Source organism: Mesocricetus auratus, unplaced genomic scaffold, assembly GCF_017639785.1.
Source record: "Mesocricetus auratus isolate SY011 unplaced genomic scaffold, BCM_Maur_2.0 Super-Scaffold_100024, whole genome shotgun sequence".
Taxonomy (NCBI): domain Eukaryota; kingdom Metazoa; phylum Chordata; class Mammalia; order Rodentia; family Cricetidae; genus Mesocricetus; species Mesocricetus auratus.
In genome coordinates, this window is record NW_024429205.1 from 12,508,794 (window position 1) to 12,525,890 (window position 17,097).

A 17,097-nucleotide genomic window follows, 5' to 3' on the forward strand; every position below is an offset into this window, starting at 1 on the left:
ACCAAGTCTGGGTTAGGGGCCTGGGGCTGGGAGCAGTCTGGTGGGAACCCTGAGAACACTGGGCACCCACAACTCTGAGCAGCTGGCTTTGAGGAATGGTTGCATATCTGCACAACTTAAAAATCTGCAGTTTGGGGGCGGGAGGGGGAGCGCGGGGGTGGGCCCCCACGCGTCCCATTTCTCTTCCGGGCTGTTGGTTGTGTTTTTGCTCAGTGCCGGTGCGGAGAGGCCAGGCGTGTCTTCTGGACCACAAGCTGCCCTTGCAGAGGTCCTTGGCTTGCAGAGGTCCTTGGTTGTTAAATCAACCCCGATCGGAGCCATCTCCCGGTGACTCCCTTTCCCCCCTCTCCCCTTTCCACCCAGTTCCTCTGCTTTCTCCATATGATGTGCACATGCCTGGTGCATGTGTCCAGCCATCTCTTCTGACTTGGTAAGTCGAGGAAAGGAACAAATCGTCTCATTCCACATTGTGTATGAGGTCTTCAGGGAGCGGGTGGTGGCAAACAGTGGCAGAAACGGGGTCGTTTCCTCCTTCACACTTTGTTGTTAAACAAGTTGGGGCCTCGTGACAGCTCAAGAAAACCCCGGCAGTTTTGCAAAGTGTTGCTTTGGCCGTGACTTTCGAGAGGCATTTTGCTCGGGCCACGGGAGAGATCATTTTTCTTCGGCTGGACTGCGGATCTCTCCCAGGCGTGCGCAAGGTGGGAGGCGTGGGACGTGACCTTGACTCCCTCTGGGACAGGGCGGGACACTCCCGAGGTGACTCTGCACTTGGGCCTGAATCGCAATGCAATTCCCGCACTGCTGGGTCTGGGTCCAACCATCGGTGCACGGAGCTCGCTGTGGGACATCCTTAATCCACATCTGTCCGCGCGCGAGCGCCGCGCCGCGCCCTGGGCCGGGGGAACCCTGGAGGAGAGCTGATCGCCAGGCGGCGGGAGGAGCGCAGAGCAGCGGGGCGTTGACTGAGACGTTGGCCCCGCCCGGTCCCGCCCGCCTCTCTAGGCGCCCAGCTCCGGCCGGGCGGGATCCCCGGACTCTGCGACCGCGCGGGCTAACCCGCTCTCCTGCCGCCGCGGCGGCGGGCGCGGGGCCGCGCGGTGAGGCCGGATCCCTGCAGCGCGGGCAGGCGGCGTCGCCGAGCCCAGCCAGCCGGACGCGCCAGGACTCCAGACTCCAGAAGGTACCTGCTCGGTTTCCCACCTTCCCGTGCGCCCGTGACACTTCTCCATGAGACCCCTCAACTTTATTTTTACCTTCCCCCACCTTTTGCTCTTGCAGTCCCTGGTGGCTCAGGTCGCGGGTGCACGACCTCACAGGTCTGTGTTGACTAGGGACTTTGCATCCAGCTGGGCGCCTGGCTTGCGGCTTCCTCCCCATCCGCCAGTCCCGGAGCTGGGAGTCCGCTGTCGCTGGAGCCCCGGCTCTGCCTGTTGCGCAAGCCGCAGACTGCCCGAACCGAGTGCGGGTTTCTTTGGACGCCCGCGGAAGGGAGCTAGAACCAGCTTTTGGGGTAGGAGGTGAAGTGGAGGACCGACTAGTGGCTAGAGAATGGGTGAGCCAGGGAAAGGCGGCACCTCGCGTGGGGGGCATCCCCGGGGCGTTTCCTAAGCCAGGAAGCCCTTCCTTTCTTTCTTCGGGAGGAGGTGCTTTCCTGGCAAATGTTAGTGTTTCTCGGGCCTCCTGCTCCGCCTTCTCGGCCATTTCTCCCCCCTCCCCTCTGCCCTGCAGTGTTGCAAGGCGCCCCGCGACAGTTGCTAGCAAGAGCGTACCCAGGGCTTCTTGTCCTGGTGCAGCGCTGCGCCTGGGGACAGTCAGTGCGCTCTTGGTGGGGCGGCTTGGGAGTCACTGGGCCCATGTGGAATGGTCTCCAGAGTTTCCGCAATTGAATCTGCAGTAATGGCGCGAGGTGGGCCCGCAGGGTCAGGAACTCTTAATTTCTTTCTTCCTTGCTGGTGGCTCCTGTCAGACCACAGGAGATGCCTGGAACGAGCCAGACCTGCCGGCAGGGGCCGCGGCGAGCCTGGCTAGGGCGCCTTTCGCATTGCAGAGCTACCCTTGTGCCCCTCCGATTTAGGATAGGAGCACCCTTTGCGTCCTTGGTTTTCCCCTTCCTTACACTTGTCTCGTCTGGAAAGACCAAGGTAATAGTTTAATTTGAGCGGCCTTTGACAAGGGCAGCATTCTGCCAAGAACAATCCCCACCCGTGAGAGTGACTTGAGGTGTCCTGGTGTTGAAAGGGAGGGACGTAGGTGTTCCTTCTGGTTTTACAGGGAGAGTGGATTTGTGGTTCTTCCAAGCTGTTGAGTTTTCTCTTTCACTTTGTCTGCTGAAGGCAGTGGGACAGGTGAGGAGGGAAACTAGATAGAAACCCTCCCATTCTTTGCATTTATTTGCTTCTACTATTTGCATAACCGTCAGTTTAGGGCTGTGTGTTACTCCTCTGGACTTCTTGCAAATACCTGCCCAGGTAAGCAGGAAGCAAGCATTTCCCCCCGCACTTTGCTAACCCAGAAAGGTACTGGTTTGCAAGAATGTCTGCCGATCCTGTTCTTGAACAATTTCCCTGGGTCCTGCGCTCTTCGAGGAGGCTGATTCATTCAGTGTGCACCGGGCCAGCCACAGTGAAGGATGCTAGAGTCAGTCTCGCTCTCCTTCCTCGTAGTTGCCTTCCTTCTCCCCTTACACCGTGTGTGGCTTCAGGACTAGAAGTTGTCAGTGTTAGGATGGGCAGGAGAAAGTTATGCTGGGGCGATTAAGATCTCTGAGTCTAACGCATATTGTGAGCATGCTAAGGAAACTAATGGGGTTTTGTGTGGGAGCCAACACTGCTTAAACACAACCATCAGTGAAAGCAGCCTAGGTGTGTGGTTTGCCTAGGAGAGCAAGTTGGGAAGTCCAAAGCTGTCTTGGGTTTGCTCAGCAATGTTAAAATACAAAAACCTCATATGCAGTGCTGGTGTCTTAGCTCGTTTCTCATCATGCTGTGATACGTTGCAGTCACAAAACAACTTGAAAGTGTATATGGCTTATAGTTCTAGTCCATTGTGGCAGAGAAGTCACAACAGCCTGAGACTGAGAGAACTGGTCACATTATATTCACAGCCATGAGCAAAGAGAGATGGGTTAATACTTGTATACCAGTGCTCTGATAGCTATTGGGTTTTTCATTCAATGTAGGACCCCAAGACCAGGGAATGGTGCTGCCCACAGTGAACACGTCATCCTTCATTAATGGTTGTAATTGAGATATGTTGTTATTTTGCTTAAGATTAGAAATTAGAAAACAGGAAAAAGAAAGTGTTGCAGGAGACGGGAACTGGGGATGGGAACCGGTGCGATACAGCATGAGCCATGGAGAGCACGTGAACCGTAGTTTATTATAGCTAGACTGAAAGGTGGGGAGACAGACATGAGGGAGAGAGTAAGGGAAGGGAAGAGATGAGAGATGAGAGAGCGTAAGTGGGCAGGGGTCTGTCCTTTTTGTTTTTTCGAGACAGGGTTTCTCTGATTGTTTTGGAGCCTGTCCTGGAACTCCCTCTGTAGACCAGGCTGGTCTCGAACTCACAGAGATCCGTCTGCCTCTGCTTCCCGAGTGCTGGGATTAAAGGCATGCACCACTAATGCCTGGCCAGGGGTCTGTCCTTTAAAGAGGTCCTTTGCATCCGTGTGCAGATTGGGTCTCGTGGAACTCTGGTCTGGCCAGAGAGCTGCCTGAGTGAATCTTGCTAGGTAACAGGGCAGGCCAGAGTAATGCCTGAACCTTTCAAGATGACCTTTCACAGTCATTCTCAAAAGCCCTGACAAATGGACAGTTAAAAGTAACTATCACATTTGGGTTTGCCAGCCAAGCCCCAACTAAGGGTCTTCTCCCCACCACCTTTTCTCCTTAGGAAGGGGAGAGGAGATCCCTGTCTGATGGAGTCTTCCCTGACTGTAATCCTTCACAGAAATAGCACGGCATCTCTTCTGTTCTGCCACAGACCCCAGTTTGCTCAGGTGTGGCGTGTGGTGTCAGAATGTGTGTTAGCTTGGGGAAAGCAGGTACCCTAGGGTTTTCCTCCTCTTCCTTTTAAAATAGGTAACATTTTAAATAGATAACATTTATTGGCTGCCTACAGATATTGGCTGGATACTCTGGTAGGTGCTTTTCTGGGGATTTTCTCATGTGAAGATGTAAGGCTTACATTCTTTATTTCCCTGTAGTCTGGATGTGGGAGTTTGCAGTGCATGGGAGTCCTCTCGGTGCTTCCAGAGTCTGATGGAGGCCAGCTAGATGGAGGCCCGAGGTTTCTAGGAGGGAAGGATAGCTGTCTAGGAAAGTTTAGGCAGAGAGGAAGATGGTTCCTGCTTCTCAGGCACCAGGGTGGTGGACCCTCAGAGTGTCACTAGGGAGATGTATCTTTTCTAAAACCCTTTTAAAACTTTGAGGCAGGGTCTCATGTAGTTCAGGCTGGTCTCAATCAAAGATGACCTTGACTTTATGTCTGAGCTCTGAGTACTGGAATTTCAGATGCATGCTACCGTGCCTGGTTTATATGGTTCTGGGGTTCTACCCAGGGCTTCTGGTATGCTGGGCAAGCACTCTACCAACTGGGCTACGTCCTTAGCCCTCTTGTGTGAAATATGTATAAGGAGACATCAATCAAAGAGAACAGACTACCAACCCCAGTGAGTGTCTCTTTGTGGCTCCTCGGCAGAGGTCACTTGTGTACTACGTCCTTACTGTTTAGCTCCAAAGATTTAGATTGCTAATATTGTTCCCTGTACAAGCACGAAAGGCTAAAGGCCTTTTACATGTATTAACTCCTTCCATTCTGAGGACAACCACAGGAGCTAGGCTTTAATCATTGCCCTGTTTTACATGAGAAGGGCGAGACAAAGCCACCCAGCTAGGAAAATATAAAGCTGGAAGTCGTGCACAGCAGCCTGCTAGTAGAGCCACGGTGAGGTTCACCACCATGTGTCTAGACCCGAGGATCCCGAGCTGTACCCTGTGGTACAGACTGAATTTGGTGAAGTGACCGGTAGAGGAGGCCTGCGGTTACCGAGTGACTTCACCTTCTGTGTCTCAACTCTAAGAGGGAGATTAGAATTTAAAAGCTCTTGTCTTTCCTAGTCAGCTTCTCAGTGGACTTCTGACAGACCGATTTGGATGGAAGGGAGAAAGCAGGACCTAAAAAGCACCAGTTAGGCAAACTCACGGTTGTTTCCAGGTAATATATGATATGAGAAACCTAGAAAAAACCATAGACGGCTTTATCCCTGAATCAGATTCATTAAATTCAGAACCTCAGGCACTGAGGACAAGTGACCTCTGAGATGTGATCTTTGTGGATTTGGGGACTCAAGGTAAATATGCGCACAGTAGGGCAACTCAGGATCCTAACTATGTAATACCTGGCTAGAGTCACAGTCACAGCTACATTCCCTAACCTCAGGCTTGTGTCTTCGCAGTCCTCAAGGCATCTCGATTATGATACATCATGACAGATGGTAGGATGGAGGACCTTGCACGTCAGCATTGCCAGGGCTCTCCTCATTCCACACCAGGGTCTTTCAACCCCACCTTTTTTCTTGTCTCTAGTGGAGAGTCCTTATTGGTGGCTGTATTTGAATTTTATTCTCGAGCCAACTTTTTTTTTCATTTTCTTTTTTAAGTATCCCAGACTGATCCCAAACATACTATGTAGCTGACTGCAGCTTTAAGCTCTTGAACTTCCTGCCTCTACCTCCTGGGTTCTGGGATGAGAGACAGGCATCACTATGCTCCGGTTGTGAAGAACTGGGGGATCCAACCCCGATTTTGTATATGCTAGGTGAACATTCCACCAACTGAGCACCATTTTAACCCCTGAAGCTGACTTTTGCATTCTGAACTTCGCCATGGTGCTCAGTGGGGACAATGGGAGGGGAGTAGTAAATTGGAGAGGACCAAGACAATGTGTTTTTGTTGTTATTTATTTTCCTTTTTCAAGGATCTGCTGTTGCAGGAAACAAGGAGGGGGCAGGAGTTAGCGTGAGTGCAGTACAATGCTTAGAACGGGTAGTGATATACAGAAACGGATTTGGAGCTTCCAGTTCCTGACTATGACTTCCCTTTACTATGTTCCGAAACTTCGAAGGATGAGCCCATTATAAAAGTGATCATTAATAACTAAAAATAGTCACTAGCCTCAATGGTAGTGTGTTTTTTTTTTTTCTTCTTTGTTTGGGGTAAGGGTTGTCGCACTTTCTTTGGAATCCAGCACAGCCTTAGACCATGGTTTTCTTGGAGGAGATACGGTATAAATATTGTCTTTAATTGCACAAGTGTTGAATGATAAAGGCTTATGGTCTGCTTGCTTTTAGCCAACAGTGCTACAATTAAGCAATCAGTGTTTATAGCAACTGGCTTCAGTGAGCTTGGGGACCTTCCAAATGAATGAAATGTCCTGTTTACTGTCGGCAGAGCCTCTACTAGATGCTCATTAAAGCTCATGATTAATATATTTGGTCAAATATCAGAGCTACAAGAATTTAAGTACTTGCCTGTTGATGTATCCTATGCTTGGAGCTGGGTATACTGTGGTAAAGGTGACAGATATGGAAGAGAGAGGGTAGGCGTGTGTATGCACATCCATAGAGAGAGACAGACATTAAGCTAATTTGATGAGGCCAACACACTATGGATGGCAATTTGTTACCAATTTGAATGTTAATCTTATTCAAAACCCCCATGGAAATGCTGGAAATACCATGTGACTAAATAGCTGGGTATCCAGGAATCCAGTCAAGTTGACAGATAAATCCAAACTAAACTGAACATCGCATCATGGTTAGCAAGGGCTGCTGACCTGAAGGTCAATCATGAATGTCACCATTATCCTGCTGTTCCTTAAAGATAGGGCTCTCGGTGATCCATTTAAAGTCACAGGTAGCGAGAGTGAGTTAGGGCCATAGAACTGAGATAGATCAAAGAATCGTTTAATTCATTTGCTGTGTCTTCTACCACCTCCTTCCTCCTCCTCCCCTTGCTCTTCCTCCTGCTCCTCATTCTTCATCTGTTTTCTTCACCAGGGTCTCTCTGTGTAGCCCCAGCTGTCCTGGAAATTGATATATAAGCCAGGCTGGCCTCAAACTCAGAGCTGTACCCAGGGCTGCCTCCTTCGTGCTGAGATGAAGCAGCCAGCAGACTGCATCTGGGAGCTTGGGTATGCTTACATCTTCTTACTTTTATTCTGCTATGGAGAAGTCTGGTTTGCTTAAACTCTGATTCATGTGCCAAGGTAAACATAAAAGTATTCCCTATGATTTATTTGATGTACAAATTATAATCGGCCAAAGAGATGGGAGACTTTGTGGTTAAAGGCTGTGGCTTGTGCATTCGCATCGAGACGATGCTTGGGTTCTGGCAAGGATGTTTCCGCATCCCGGTCTTTGAGGTCAATAAATCACATATGCCAGGCAGTGGCTGTCTTGTGGGCTTTTGTGATGATGGTTTTGTAAATGTAGGGACTTCATGAGACCACTGAAGAGAAGACATTTCATACTTAGGGATGGATAGGAATTCATTTAGGAAAGGTTGGGGCAAGAGAATCCCAAGCTGACGACTGAGTGCTAAGCATCAGGAGAATGGGAGCCCATAGAGTGGGGCAGCCGCAGATCATGCTGTGGCCTAGAAGCCAAGTTCAAGGTATTGTGGCTTAACTGGAGGGCAGGGGCAAGACATGGATGGGTTTGTAGTAGTGTCTTGCCACTAGCCTGTGTGCATGAACAACAGTTACTTCTGATCACCTTAGTGATTATATTTGACCGGGCTAATCAACAGCTATGAGATTGTGTTCTGTGGTTGAGTCTCTTTGTTTTTTAGATTATATCTCTTCTGGGACAAAAGTATAAAGTAACACGCCACATAAGATAGTGCCAATTTGTCATCTATCTTCTGTCCCATATTGACCTGTCTATCTTTCTCTCTGTCTATCTAGCTGTCATATATCACATTTCTGGTATCTCCCTAGCATCCATCCATCCATCCATCCATCTCTCTATCTGACATCTATCTAGAACATATCTACCTATCTACCCCTCTTTACATATTTATGGCTCTATCCTTCTGTCATCTCTTATCTATCTTCCATCTCTCTCAACCAATAATGTTATTCATTTGTATCATCTGTCAATTATATATCTATATGTCCATCCATCCATTCTTCCATTACCCATCATCCATCCACCCACCCACCCATCCATCCACCCACCCACCCATCCATCCATCCATCCATCCATCCACGTCTATTAGCTTACCCCTGTCTTTGCCAAAACATAAAAAGCCACCATTATCCCCCATATCCTCTCGCCATCTCCTCAAATCCTATTATCCTTTGTCATCATCTTCTGAAACTTGTAGTATATGTACAATATAAAGGTGAACACTCTTTTATATTCTAAGAATAGTTGCTGGGCTAGATTACAGTTTTTTTCTTTGTTGGGAGAAAGTGTCTTGAGATGGGAAACTTCCAAAGCTTTGAGAACTTTGCCCTTTAAGATTTGAGAGTGAATGTCAGTGTGCTGTGTCTTTTTGGTGGTGAACACTGAGTTTTTCCCAGCTCTTCTAGACTTACATTCTGGAAGGTGCTACACATGTTGCCTCATCAGGTAGTACCTTTCATATGGCATGGTAAAATGAAAAGCATGGTACGCACCATTTCATTTTATGCCCCTAGATATTAATAGGGCCGTTGCTTTCTATCAGTCATTTTTATCAACAGAGCACGCGTTTACCTTAGTCCGTCCCTTGGTGAGAAGAGTTCAGAATACATGCAGGCATTAAATCATGGGGCCCAGCTTCCAACTGGATGTACCATTCTGGGACTTGAGTACTATGGATATAGAAAGGAGGAAATAACTTTTTCTTGTAAGACAACGTGTCAGTTACTTTTTGTTTCTTGCTGGGATATAATACCATGACCAAGACAGAAGGAAGAGTGTATTTGGCTTATTGTTCCAGAGAGAGAGTCCATAAGAGTGGGGGAACAATGGATGTAGGCAGGTGAGCCCTAAGCTAGCAGATCACACTTTGAACCATAAACATAATGCAAAGAGAATGAATTGGAAATGGGGTGAGACTATGAAATCTTAAAGCCCACTCCCAGTAACGTACTTCCTTTAACTAGGCTGTACAGCCTCTCCAAACAGTGCCACCAATTGCTTTCCTGAGCCCATGGGGGACAGTTCTCATTGGAACTGCCAGAAGAGGGTTATACACTCACACTGCAGGCCCACGCACACAAACACAGATTTTTAAGGGGTCAACCGTGCTCATGGGTGTCGACTGTTTAGCTGATTTGACACAACCTCAGAGAGTATTGCACTATTTTTATCCAAATGTATCTCATGAGCATTGCTTTTACCACCCTGTCTTTAGGAATTTCTTCAGGAACTACTCAGATGGGTGAGTGTAGAGCAGTTGTGAATTGCCCTGCTTATTTTAAGTAGGAGGTACACAGACAGCGAACGTTTGTGCAAATCAGGTAAAGAAAGCCACCGCATCTCACTCTGGGGCACCTGGGGTTTTGTTTGTTCAGCATGCATTCCTGTTTCCTGTGTGGTGAAGATTTTCTTGCAGTATGGTGGCAGGAGAGGGAAGTGGGCACCTGACCTAATGTACTGGGCAGAGCTGCCTTCTGAAGCTTAGCCCTTGCGCCACAGTGTTACTGGCGGCCGAGCACAGCACTCTTCAGGTTGGTTTTTGCCTCCTAGCTCTCTTCTCTCTTGTTCTCCCTCATCTCAAAAACTGGGAAACCCAGAGAGAGGTAGATACATACAGGATATGAACTGGAAGAGAGGGTGTGTGAGAGTTAATAAGTCAAATTAAAAGTTGTTTTTTAAGCTTTCGTTGCCTGGGGATCTCATTATTTTATAATTTTTTTCATATTCATAAAGTGTAGAGTTAGTCTTGGTTGACTGGGCAAAACATTAAAAGCGCCCTTCCAGGATGGCTTGCAGCACCTTCCTGGATGTGGATGTTGTGAAGCATAAACACATTTCCTCCCGTTTTCTTTTCATATAATGGTGTGGGTACCACACAAGTCATCATATTAATTTTATTGTATCTTTTAAGAAGTTAAGTGAAACTTGTTTTTCACTGCACGGAGTAGTCACCGTGGCAACTTGCTACAGCAAAAGACACTTGGCCCTCTGAGAATTTCATTGTAAATATGCTGAGGATTTATGGTTTGGCAAACACACTCTGTTTTCGTTCAGCAGCAAGAAACATTTTCCTGAAACCCTCTGGAAATGCCATAACATGTCAGGGCTCACACTGGGTAGGGAGAAACAAGAACTTATACGATGGCTTGCGTGTGACTCTCAAAATTCACATCTTGCAGTTGTAACTGTGACAATATTAAGAGCGTGGAGAGGGTGGGTGGAATTCACAGGTGCAGGGTATGGGGGGTGGGGATCTTTGGAAGGTCATTAGGATTAGATGAAGTCATGTGGATGGAACCCCTGTGACGTCACTGGTGTGTTTGTAAGGAGAGAGGGAGAGCTGTGACCTTGCACACTTACTCTGGCTCACTGTGTGCAGCTCCTGGGCTAACATGCAGACAGAAGGTTTCATTGGATGTTGCAACATGCTCTTGGACTTCCTAGCCTCAAGAACTACAAGCTAAAGAAACTTCCATTCTTTATAAATTACTCCATCTCAGGTGTTTTGACAGCAGCAGAAAGGGAACCATACCTAATTATGACTTCTTAAAACACTTGCTGGAGCGCCAGGAAAGGTAGTTTGGTGGAAAGACAATGAGTAGCCCTCTCTACCCCTCTCCACTTTGATCAGGAAAGCTCTTTATAATATCTTAACTTTGTTATTTGTGTGTGTGTGTGAGTGTGTGTTTGAGTGTGTTGGTTATGTATGTATGTAGACCTAGAGATTGATGATGGTGTCTTCCTCAGTTATTCTTCACCCATATTTTGAGGCAGGGTCTCTCACTGAACCTGGAGTTCACTGATTCTGCCAGACTAGCTGGCTTCTGAGTTCCAGGGATTCTTTTGTCCTTACCTCCCAAGGGCAGTAATTACTGGTGCTCGCTACTACGTTCATCTTTTTAAATGTGTTTTGGGATCTGAACCCTGGACCTTATGCTTGTGAGATAGCCACTTGCAGACAGAGCCATCTCCCCCACCCCCCGTTGCTTTTTTTTTCTTTTAAAGTAGAGCATTCATTTAGTCATATTCCCACCAGACTTCTCCCACTTGTCTGCTGTGAATCAGACATAGATATCACGAAATGTCAGGGATATTGCTGGGAAGTGGGGTCTACAGTTTCGTAGGGGGACCTCCTTAGGTCTGTGTGCGCTGGGGGAAGGGAACAGGGAATGCAAAGCAAGGGTGTGTAAGAGGTGGCGTTTAAGCGGATTTCCTTTTACTTCGCAGAGTTTAAAATTTGATGTCTATTTTTCTTGCATGTGCATCTGTGTACATTTGTGTGCGGGAGGAGAGTGTCAGAGCCCCTGTATCTTGGGTTATAGAAATTTGTGAGCCACCTTGTGGGTGCTGGGAATCAACCCCCAAAATGGCTGCTTTTCTAATTGCTGAGCCATCTCTCCAGCCCCTTCAATTGATTTCCTAAAGACAGAGCCTTACCTACAAAGAAGGTTCCCATTAGAGGGAAATGGTTCAACAATTTAGAACCAACTAAGTAGGAAGTAGGTCTTGACTGATGGCAAGTGGCTCGAGCTCGTCCCTGAAGGTGTATATAGAATATGACTACAAAATCTTGGCTTATGTATGGGGAAGTCCCTCTGGCCACATGCCAAGAGGGTATGGACATTAGTGAGAACATGATGACATCACTGAACTACTGGTGTGATTTGAGAGGCATTGGAGAGGGGCCTCTGTTCCTTGGTGTCTGAAAACACACACACACACACACACACACACACACACACACACACACACACACACCCCTCCTTACACAGTTTTTTTTTCTCTATGGATAGGAATGGGAGATTCTTGCAGAGGGTTGAGTAGAACTTTTTGCTGCATTATCTGCTTCCTCTTGACATATTATCTTTGGGGGAGGTAGTTATTTGTCCTTATTTGAATGAATGGTAACAGTTAGGGGTGTCCCTGGAAGTTCCTGCTGCCAGCTTCCCGTCTGTGCTTTAGTATAGCTGTTGGGTGGGTAGGTGGTATGGGCTTATCTAGTTACATGCTCCATCAATGGAGTGACATCCAGCTCTCTCCTACAGTGAAGCAGTTGGGTGGGCAGATGGAATGGGCTTAGCTAGTTACACGCTCCATCAACTAAGTGACTTCCAGCTTTTACAGGAGGGCCCTGGTTTCTGCTTATTCAAGGTGGGGGACCTCACCTTCTTCTTTGACACTAGGAGCATCCTAGAACTGTTTGGAAAAAAACAGAACAAGACATGTTTGTGTTGGTTCATAAAAACCAGTTCCTGTTGCATCTGTCCAAAGATCCCCAAAGGATGTAAGAGATGCTCAAGGTCTATTTCACACCATTTTAAAGGCTCACTTTAGTCTTTCCCACTGGGTTAAAAGGGAGTGAGATGAAACTCAAGATGATTATTTGTAGAAATGGAGCCAGGGATGCCTGGAATGTACTGAGAAAATTAGGTCCCTGAGGATCAACCTTGCTGTTCCCCAGGCTTAGTCCTCAGGGACATCTCCTGTGTCTGCCTGGAGACTTTCAGATTTTCATCAGGTTAAGTGGGGGGACTGTTACGTTGTTAGAACTCGAGCTCTTATTTAGATGACTTTTAGGGTTCTTGTAGTATTTAGTGATAATATAATAGCCATTGATGCAGAATTTACAACACACCAGAATGTTGATATCAATACGATGTTCATTTTAACCTATTTAGTCATGCTTGATTGTAGGTGTTATTATAGTCACTGTTGTCTATCATCACATATCTGTGTGTCTGTATTAGAATGTTTTATTATTGATATGTTAATTATCTATGTACCTACTATCTGTGATGATTAATCATCATCTATCTGTCATGATTAATATTGTCAATTACAGAAGATCTAACTAGTGATTCTCAACCTTCTTAATGCTGTGACCCTTTAATACAGTTTCTCATGTTGTGGTTACCCTCAACCATAAAATTATTTTTGTTACTACTTCATCACTGTAATTTGACTATTGTTATTAATCATAATATAAAAATCTATGGCTTTAATTGACCCCTGTTGAATTGTTGTTTAACCTCCCAAAAGGGTCGTGATTCACAGGTTGAGAAGCATCAATCTAGGAGATCAGCCTCTGGGAATGCATTGAGGGATGACCTAGATTAAGTTATTTGAGGTGGCAGGACCCATCTTAACTATGAATGACAGCATTCAGTGGGCTAGGGTCTTGGATTGGAAAAGAAGGAGAAAGGAAGTTGAGTACTAGCATTCATCACCCTCTGCTTCCTACCTGTGGACTCATTTTACTGCCTCTCACACACGCCCCTGTGCCTTATCCATCATGATGGACTTCTCTTCAAACTGTAAGGCAAAATAACCCTTCTTTACTTAAGTAGCCTTGAACAGGAAATTCATTGCAGTAATGAGAGAGGTAACTAGGGTCAGATCTTTCTTCCCTCCTTCCCTCATTTCCTTCCTTCCTTCCTTCCTTCCTTCCTTCCTTCCTTCCTTCCTTCTTTCCTTCCTTCCTTCCTTCCTTCCTTCCTTCCTTCCTCCCTTCCTCCTTCCCACCTGCCTGTCTTTCTCTCCATCCATCCATCCATCCATCCATCCATCCATCCATCCATCCATCCATGCATGCATCCATGCATGCATCCATCCATCTACCTGATCAGGCACCCACCTACCTGATCTGTCTGTCTGTCTTCTTATCTGTCATCTATATATCTGCTACCTACCATCCATCCTATCATCTATCTACTATCTACCATCTGTTGTCTGTCTGTCTATCTATCTATCATCTGTTGTCTATCTTCTTATCTATCATCTATCTATCTATCTATCTATCTATCTATCTATCTATCTATCTATCATCTATCTGCTCTCTATCCATATGTGCTAGCTAGTGTTTGGTAACTTGACATAAGTTAAAGTCATAAGGGAGGAAGGAGTCTGAGTTGAGGCTCTCTTTCATGAGATGTAGCTGTATGGCATTTTCTTAATTAGTTATGGATGGGGGAGGGCCCAGCCTATTGTGGGTGGTACCAACCCTGGCCTGGTGGTCCTGGGTTCTATAAGAAAGGAGGCTGGTGGCGCATGCCTTTAATCCCAGCACTTGGGAAGCAGAGGCAGGTGGATCTCTGTGAGTTTGAGGCCAGCCTGGTTTACAGAGTGAGTGCCAGGATAGGCTCCAAAGCTACACAGAGAAACCCTGTCTCGAAAACAAAAAACAACAACAACAACAACAAAAACCAAAAAAAAAAAAAAAAAGAAAGAAAGAAAGAAAGAAAGAAAGAAAGAAAGAAAGAAAGGAGGCGGAGCAAGCCAGCAAGCAACAGCCCACCATGGCTTCTGATTCAACTCCTGCCTCCAGAGCTTGAGTTCCTGTCCTGACTTCCTTCAGTGATGAACAGGGCTATAGAAGTGTAAGCCATATGAACCCTTTACTCCCAATTTGCTTTTTGGTCTTGGTGTTTCCTCTCAGCAGTAGAAACCCTGACTAGGGCTCATCTGTCTGTTTATCTATGGAAACCTCAAGTCGCACTGCTAGGAAGCAGAGGTGCGGTATTTACATGGCAGCAGAATGGTTCCAGCGCCCTGCTCCCGACTTTGAATCAAATCCCTGTCTCTTCTCAGCCTCTGTATCTCTGGTTTCCTCATTCTCAGAATGGGGATAACGATAACATTTATTTTGCATAACGCAGCATCTGCAAAGCAATTCATGCAGTGCTGGGCACAAAGTAAGCGTGTATACACAGACCTTAAAGAAACACTGGTCAGTGACAGGCCCTGCCCGAAGGCTGCTTGCACTAGTTTGTTGAGGTAACACAGCAGTTCTCTTTGTTGACCTCTGGCACTGTGTAGATGTAACTTCTTATGCAATGTATGGTGATATTATTCTCATGCTCATTTAGGGGGATAAAGTTGGATTGTTTAGGGACAAGAGCCTGGTGTATACGATTAGGGTTGGGGTTGGAGTTAGGGTTGGGGTTAGGTTAGCGTCATTAGCAAGAGAGGCAAAATGACGTTTCCTTCTGCTCATTTCCCTGAGCACAGGCTTCAGTGGGCTCTGGCTTCACTCTGCTCCGTGTGTGTATGTAAGCGTGCATGCCTATTTGCATATGTGCACAGTTGTATGCAGGTGCATGCGCACATGTGTGGAGGTTAGAGGTCACCCTTGAGCGTCATTCCTCAGGCACTGTCTACCTTGGTTTTTGACACAGTTTCTTACTGGCCTGGAATTCACCAACTGTGTGGCTGACAAGTCCCCTGCGTCCACTTGTTTCCACCTCCAGGTGATGGGATTCCAAGCACAGCCCACACTACCACCTCTACGCCTGGCATTTTCGCATGGGTTCTGGGAACCAGACTCAGATCCTCATGTTTATATGGTAAACATGTCACACCGAGCGAAGCATTCTCTGGGTCCTGAATTCAACCATTTTGAACCTCAGTTTCCTTATCCATCAGTGAGTGCTGAACCATGCATGGGTGTGCCTGCCTCTCTGGTGTGACCTAGGAACTCAAATGGCCATTAATTTATTCATACATTCATTATTTCTTTCTTTCTTTCTTTCTTTCTTTTTTTTTTTTTTGGTTTTTCGAGACAGGGTTTCTCTGTATTGTCTTGGAGGCTGTCCTGGAACTTGCTTTGTAGACCAGGCTGACCTCGAACTCACAGAGATCCGCCTGCCTCTGCCTCCCGAGTGCTGGGATTAAAGGTGTGTGCCACCAACGCCTGGCTACATTCATTATTTCTTGTTGGGCATTAAGGATACAAAGATTAAGGAAAATGAGGCCTCCCTCCCCTTTGCAGAGTTGGTGGCAACCCTGGTGGGACTGGTGGTTGCAGGGGTGAAGCAGGCACGGTTTGGGGTAGGGGAGGAGCCTGTGGCCAGGGAGAGCAGGATGGAGCTGAGTGTTGGAGGGTACTTTGAGCAGACAAAGCAAGTGTGGATACCTGGAGCTCTTAGAAACCAGGGGAGTTTTGACAAATTTCAAGCAATTCTTCAGTAGTCCTAAGGTATGTGCTGTGTAGTGGCAGGTAAGGACGATGGGTTGAAGAGTGATGACAATGTCTAGCATCGTGTTGATCATTTATTGTCATAAGCACAGAGGACTCTACGTGTGTCACTGTCTTCCTAGCTGCTCCATGTGAGATATGGTTGGTGTTCATTCAGTACCTGTACTTTAAGAGTCAAGAAACTGAGGCCAAGACAGCTTAGCCAGCTTCTCCAATACCACTAACCCACTGCATGGGGAAGGTGAATTTTCCCGTAAGCATTCTGGATCTAGTGTTCATCCTGAAGGCTGAAGAGCCTACTGTGTGTGGTGTGGCTGTAACCCTGGTTTCAACTTGGGGGTGAGGAAAGAAGATGGGCAGAGGGCAAGGGGCACAATCAGAGTCTACTGTGGTCAACCAGAAGAAAGATACAGACTATCTGAGGGAAAGCAGAGCCAGGAGGGCCAGAGAAGGGAGGAGATGGGAGAGATTCTGGGAACATGGCGGTGTGCATCCTTGGCATTGGCTCAGTGTCAGCAGTGTGGGTGGTGAGGGGAAGCTCTGCGTCTGGCCGGCATGATTTCTGAATGTCTAAATTGAGATTCAGGTGTGGTCAGAGTAGAGAACCAGTGGAAGATTTGGATGTGTGTAAGGCCCCAGTAGGTTATTCAAATAGAGAAGAGCAGTAGGGCATTTTAGAGATCCAGAATGTGTGCTGTGTGAGAGCGAGTAGGGAGGAGGAAGGAGGGGGAAAGGGAGGAGGGAGAGACAGAGATAGAGGCAGGGACAGAATGCAGAGACTACAAATCTACACTCTGTCTCTATATGGGGGTTAGATAAAACTGGCCAGGGAGAAGAATGGGGTGGGGGGGGAGTACAGAAAGGTGTCATTGGGAATGACTAGGGTTCAGAGAAGACAATGTCTCCAGGCCATGGATACCTTTGGTTTGGC

At 47.1% G+C, this 17,097-nt stretch overlaps 1 protein-coding gene across 4 annotated transcripts in view; it reads left to right on the forward strand.

Moving 5' to 3' along the window:
* Positions 1–233: 233 nt before the first annotated feature.
* Positions 234–17,097, forward strand: part of Kcns3 (potassium voltage-gated channel modifier subfamily S member 3) — a 44,740-nt gene continuing 27,876 nt past the window's right edge. For 2 of the 4 annotated variants that reach the window (XM_040730907.1, XM_005079058.4), the window contains exon 1: positions 1,099–1,183. The gene's annotated coding sequence lies outside the window, so the exon portion shown is untranslated. Of the gene's footprint in view, positions 431–1,098; positions 1,184–7,066; positions 7,195–17,097 lie in introns of those variants that run through there. The other 2 variants (XM_013119825.3, XM_013119826.3) reach the window with 2 other exon arrangements.